This window comes from Rhinolophus hipposideros (genome assembly GCF_964194185.1).
Source record: "Rhinolophus hipposideros genome assembly, chromosome: 16".
Taxonomy (NCBI): Eukaryota; Metazoa; Chordata; class Mammalia; order Chiroptera; family Rhinolophidae; genus Rhinolophus; species Rhinolophus hipposideros.
The window spans coordinates 4,457,230-4,464,117 of record NC_138062.1 but is presented as its reverse complement, the minus strand read 5'-3'; the positions used below and the strand labels follow the sequence as shown (position 1 = coordinate 4,464,117).

The following is a 6,888-nucleotide window of genomic DNA, read 5'->3' as shown; positions in this document are numbered from 1 at the left end:
TGTTTTCTATCCCTCCTTTATACCCTCAAAAAAAAAAAAAAAAAAAAAAAAAAAAAGAAAGAAAGAAAGAAAGAAAACAAAAACGCTTCCTTTAAAAATTCCCCTTAAATGTAAGTCTATCAAATTTTGGAAATACCTTGTACCCAAAAGCAAGTGCTTTAAAAAAAACACACAAACAAAATAAAACATCTGTGCTAACAACTCTTACATTTCAGATAAATGTATTTTTTATAACATCTAAGACTGCAAGAGTTCTTAAATTCAGTAGCTCTCTGGTTTAAGAGGACCTCCGTCTCCTTCACTTACAAAACGTTTTCTGCCCCTTGAAGGACAAAGATCTCTGAGGTGTTTGGACATTGTTCCAGCCTGAAAACATTCTTCTACAAACCGTTCAAGCACAGAGTATGAATGTGGGACATCCAGATTAATGTCCAAAATTTTACTATAAAAATTCTCTCAATAACCTCTTTTCATTTGGTTTAGAGTAATGGTAGAAGATTTCCAAAGGGATTTTAATAAATCCAAAATTATCTTAAATGTATTTTCTCCGGTTGACTCCAAAACCATTACAATGGCTTCATATACTAGCTCATGGTGAAAATGAGGTACTTCCAATTCTTAAGGCAATGTTCAGCTTCAGATATGTCTCCAGAGAGTAAATACTCTCAGCAGCATGTCATTCTCTTTAAGAAGGTGATTAACAGATTGCTGCCCCCCTCTGGAGCCCCACACACTTGCTGTCTTTCCCCTTCCCACCTTTAGACACACGCAGGAGCACAGTACCTCGCGCAGAGCGGCTCTAGCCTGTATACAATCTACAGTTCCTTTGTGACTATCAATACAGGTCTTACATAAAATTGTCTCCAACAGCTCTAGCAATAAACTGGCCCACCAACTCTGGTGCTCCAGGAGTATCCAATGCTAATTCACGTAGATCTTTCAACAATTTCTCAAATGATTTCTCTACGTCATTTGTGCTCATTACTGTCTCACAAAAGTCAGAAAGCAGCTTAGATATCATTTCTCTGCGACTAGCCTTTCCCTCCAATGCTAAGGACACTGTCAACACTGGTACTCTACTTTTCATTTCACCAAGGTTTGAATCTCTTAGCATTTCTACAACTTCGTTAGTATCTCCATGCTCAAAATATTCCTGTATGATTGGAGTTACAGTCTTCTCCAATGCCGTTTCGTCCAAAGGCGGTTCTATTGGTGGCTCTCGTTTTAATTTTTCTCACGGCAAAACTACAGTTTCATAAGCACAGTTCTCCTGGTCATCATTGTACTTAGGATCTTTCACACCCACCTCGCCCACATCACACACCTGCGCAGGTGTGCCCCAGACGCCTTTGCCTCCCACACCACCTTTCTTCGGTAGTCCCCCTCCTTTCCCACGTCTGGACTGCCCATCTAGCAACCTTCGCTTTGGACTGGTTGGTACAGTTATTCCACTTCTAAGTGCTTCGCTTCCATTATCACTGACTGAATCGTCCCTGCCAGAGTCCCGGGATGAGTTTTTCTGGAGTCACCGTTTTGCCTTGGCATCGGTTCAAACTTCATTAATGGAGGGTGCTGAGATCCAGTTTCCATTTATCTCATTCTTTATACCCTCAGTCACAGCATTTGCTCCATCGCCAGAAAAGAGAGAGTTGCTTAGGTTATCAGGCTCTGTGGGGTGTACATTCAGTATCTGCCACTTTCTACATCCATCGTTTCTTCATTTCACTTGCACTGATGAAATTACCAAATGGAAGTCTTCCTTGGGTGTGTGTTTCCCTTGGACCGTTGCTGCCGCCGCCGTTCATCCATGTCCCTGGACAACGGCCTGACCCCAGTCCTCAGCCTCTGTGCCACCTCTGAGAGTCTCTGGCCTATAATTTTAGTTTTCCCTCAGCTTTGAGAAGTAGGCTTCATTTGCATTTTACAGTTAAGGAAAAAAATGTCTTTGGGGATTCATGCTTTACCATAGTCAGGACGTCAACCATCAAATGACTCCATACAGGTATCGAGGATGTGAGACACTTCACATTACTCTGGGTTAGGAAATTGTTACAGTATCTCTTGTTGGTGAGACAGAGAGATGCTTTCCTTCTTTTCCGTTTATACCTGGCATTTCTGTAACTGCAGAACAAAGACACTGCAGGTCGAGGCACATCTGAAATTTGTACTGCTCTCCTGGTAGGTGACACATTGACAAGATGCCAAAACCCACCAGGAGAAAAGACTGTTATGGAGTCCTTCTATGCCAGGCCTTGTGACAGACATTTACATGCATGAAATAATATTAGGTTGGTGCAAAAGTAATTGCAGATTTTGCAATTATTTTTAATCTTTTCAACCGCAGTTACTTTTGCAACAACTGAATAGGTATAAGCAATGCTCAGAGAGGCTCAGGGTACTTAAGTGATTATGCAACCAAGAACCCATCTTTAATAGCCAAGACTAAGGTTTGACTCGACACGGCTCTAGTTTTAAAATCTATCCCCTTAACCACGACTACTTAAATATGCTACCCATGGGAATATTGCTTGTTACCATGGAAAGAGGGCACACATTGGTGGGGAACCTATATCTGGTCTTATCCTACCTTCCTAGCTTTGTGTGTAGGGTCCCTGAATGTTCCCTGGGTTTTAGAGAAATGCCTCACATTTTCCTGCCTGTTAAGGTTCTGCTCACCGTCATTCCTTTTGTTTTAAAATTTGATGTATCTTTGAGAAACCAGTACTAACTCCTGTATGTAGCAGTCCTTGACCTCTGAGCGGCCCTCCCTTGGTGGTCCTAGCTCTCGTGCAGACATCATCCCTAACTGCCTATTAGTGGGGTCATAACCCATGTGTTTTTCTCTCTTGTTCTGGTTTGTAGTGTTCCTTAGAGGCAAAGGCTGTCTTTTTCATCTGTATATTGCCACCAACCATGTCTTCCATTTAAACGATAATTTGTAGACTTTCAGTTTGCAAAAGAATTCTGACTGTTTCATAAGTTGTGATTAAATGTACTCATGCTTCAACAGACACAGTTTTTATGGAGTTAACCATGCAGTCCGCTCTTCCAAGAAGAGATTACACCAGCGACCTGCAGGTTTGAATGTGCGTAGCAGTGCCCTGTGGATCTTGTTAAAAATGCAGATTCTGATGCTGGGACTTGAGGTTTTGTATTTTCAATAAACTCTCAGGAGATGTCAAGGCTGCTGATTTACAGACCACAGTTTGAATAATGAAGGATTTCATCCTAATGAAGCACAATAAACCACTGCTGACAATTCAGGATGCTGCATCTACCTGACTAAGTAATAAATACCCAACGTCCAGACAGGCTAACCAAATTCTGTTTTGCTTCCATGGCTACCTATACCTAGATAAGGAAAAAAAAAAGAAAAAACAAACAAAAAAACAAACCAGATCATTATTTATTTATTTTTTAAATGAAAGTTTATTGAGGTGACATTTGTTAGTAAAGTTGCATAAATTTCAGGTGTACAATTCTGTATTACATCATCTATAAATCCCATTGTGTGTTCACCACCCAGAGTCAGTTCTCCTTCCATCACCATATATTTGATCCCCTTTATCTTCATCTCCCACCGCCTATCCCCTTTACCCTCTGGTAACCACTAAACTATTGTCTGTGTTTATGAGTTTTTGTTTCTCATTTGCTTGTCTTGTTCTTTTGTTTTTGGTTTATATACCACATATCAGTGAAATCATATGGTTGTTTACTTTTTCTGTCTGACTTATTTCACTTAGCATTATAATCTCAAGATCCATCCATGTTGTCACAAATGGTCCTATTTCATCTTTTCTTATGGCAGAATAGTATTCCATTGTATATGTATACTATAACTTCTTTATCCATTCATCTATCAAAGGACACTTTGGTTGTTTCCATGTCTTGACCACCGTAAATAAAGCTGCAATGAGCATTGGAGCACATGTGTCTTTATGGATAAATGTTTTCAGATTTTTTGCGTAGATACCCAGGAGAGGGATTGCTGGGTCATATGGTAATTATTTTCGTAATTCTTTGAGGAACCTCCACACTGCCTTCCATAGCGGCTGCACCAGTCTGCTTTCCCACCAACAGTGTATGAGGGTTCCTTTTTCTCCACAGCCTCTCCAACACTTGTTACTATTTGTCTTGTTGATGATAGCCATTCTAACTGGGGTGAGGTGATATCTCATTGTTTTTATTTGCATTTCCCTGATGATTAATGATGTTGAGCATTTTTTCATATGTCTATTTGCCATTTGTATGTCCTCTTTGGAGAAATGTCTCTTCAGATCCTCTGCCATTTTTCAATTGGATTGTTGGTTTTTTTGTTGTTGAGTTATATGAATTCCTCGTATATTTTGGATATTAACCCCTTATCGGAGGCACTGTTGTAAAAATCTTCTCCCATTCAGTTGGTTGCCTCTTTATTTTGTTGATGGTTTCTTTTGCTGTGCAGAAGTTTTTAAGTTTCATATAGTCCCATTCATTTATTTTAGCTTTTACTTCCATTGCCTTTGGAGTCAAATTCATAAAATGCTCTTTGAACCCAAGGTCCATAAGTTTAGTACCTATGTTTTCTTCTATGCAGTTTATTGTGTCAGGTCTTATGCTTAAGTCTTTGATCCATTTTGAATTAATGTTGGGACATGGTGACAGATAGCAGTCCAGTTTCATTCTTTTGCACGTGACTTTCCAATTCTGCCAGCAGCATTTATTGAAGAGATTGTCTTTTCTCCATTGTATGTTTTTTGCTTCTTTGTCAAAAATTATCTGTCCAGATTTATGTGGGTTTATTTCTGGGTTCTCAATTTATTCCATTGGTCTATGTGTCTGTTTTTCTGCCAATACCATGCTGTTTCGATTATTGTAGCCCTGTAGTACAAGCTAAAGTCAGGGAGCGTGATACCTCCAGCATTGTTCTTTTTTCCTAAGACTGCTTTGGCTATTCGGGGTATTTTGTGGTTCCAAACAAATCTGATGATTTTTTGTTCTATTTCTTTAAAAAATGCCATTGGGATTTTGATGGGGATTGCATTAAATCTGTTTATTGCTTTGGGTAATGTGGCCATTTTAACTATGTTGATTCTTCCAATCCATGAGCATGGAATATCTTTCCATTTCTTTGTGTCTTCAATTTCTTTCAAAAATGTCTGACAGTTTTCAGCATATAGGTCCTTCACATGCTTGGTTAAGTTTATTCCTAGGTATTTTATTCTTTTTGTTGCAATTGCAAAATAATAATTATTTTTTATTTCTTTTTCTGAGATTTCATTGTTAGTATATTGGAATGCAATGGACTTTTGTGCGTTGATTTTGTAGCCTGCAACTTTATTCATTTACTGTTTCTAATAGCTTTTTGGTGGAGTCTTTAGGGTTTTCTATATATAACATCATGTCATCTGCAAAAAGTGACAATTTAACTTCTTCATTCCCAATTTGGATGCCTTTTATTTCTTTCTCTTGCCTGATTGTTCTGGCGAGGACTTCCAACACTATGCTGAAAAGCAGAGGTGATAGGGGACAGCCCTGTCGTGTTCCTGAATGTAGAGCAAAGCGCTTCAGTTTTTCACCAAAACAGGTCATTATTAATCCACTGAGTAGATAGATGTTCAGTCACTACCTGGAGGACTTTAATAGGGGGGAAAAAATCCTTTCTCCCCTGACTTAGGACCTCTTAATTTCTGTGTCCACTGTATTTTCATCTTTGGAATAAGAACAATAATTCACCTTAGAAAATTTTTTAAGTCTTGGATTAAGGTAACTAATACAGTTTTATGAGTTAAAAGGATTTGAAAATTTTAAATTTATATAGTGTTTAATGATAGATAGTAGGTATTATATGTTTCTCAATTTTAACATTAGAAAGGCATAATTGAAGTTTTTTCAAAGTTTACTTGAATCCTAAAATGCTTGTAAGACTGTACTTTTTTACAGGTAGGCTATCCCGGCAAATGACAGCCTTCTCAGGAATCTCACAGATTTCTGTTCCCTGGCATGATGGTCCTAGTGACTGACAAAGACTGGCAAGGCATTTTGTGCTGTTCAGTGCAATGAAATAAAATGTCGATACGTACAATGAACAAAAACCTAGACAACATTCAGTCATAATGTATCTCTTCTATTTTTCTCTAATTAAAAAAACTATCCCTAGGGGCATGTAAACCAACTATATTCTGGGAATGCTGCACATAATTTTGCGTAGTTCTTAAATGTAATAGCTTTTAAATATATTTTTAATATATAAAAATGTTTAAGATAGCACTTCCATATCAAACGTGCAATGTTTTAAAAGATATATAGAATTGCAATGCTTATATCTCAGATTTGTAACTGAGGGTAAGATAAAATAGGATTCATGGCAGATGCCTAAATGTGAATCTTCCTCCTCGTGCTCTCTCATTTTGAAGACAGCCCATAGCCTCATACTGAGGTCACTTGCAGCATAATTAAGAAAAACATTTTGTAAACTTGATGTTTGAAGGGGAAATAATCGTCCAAGAGCAGCAGAGCTGGCTGTGAGGTGAGAGCACTGTGAAGTCGAGTGGAGAATGCAGAGGAACGGGTCATGGTGGCAGTGGGATAAAGATAGCATCCATTAGGGGTCTCCTCCAACAGGATAAGGTCCACCTCAAGGTGGGAGATCCTGGAAACACATCTAAGCCCCTGGGATGTGAGAAAGGACTGCTTAGGAGTCAAAAGGAGGGAGCTTGGGAAGTGCGTGGAACAAGAGCAGCAGCCCTGAGAAGCACTTGCAGTGCATTTCCAGGGGTGGCCATAACTATTCTCCCATGCCACGTGCCATTTTTTTTTGCAATGTGACTTTGACATTCCTCCTATGAAAGGATGGTGTCCTGCGTCTCGGTTCCCACAGTGACTTAATTTGAGAAACAGAATGTGGAG

General features: G+C 39.0%; 1 pseudogene across 1 annotated transcript; it reads right to left on the bottom strand.

Annotated features, from left to right (window-relative positions):
• Positions 1-261: 261 nt before the first annotated feature.
• Positions 262-1,710, bottom strand: LOC308509206 (programmed cell death protein 4-like; annotated as a pseudogene). Its single transcript has one exon. The product of its transcript is annotated as a programmed cell death protein 4-like (transcript).
• Positions 1,711-6,888: the final 5,178 nt, after the last annotated feature.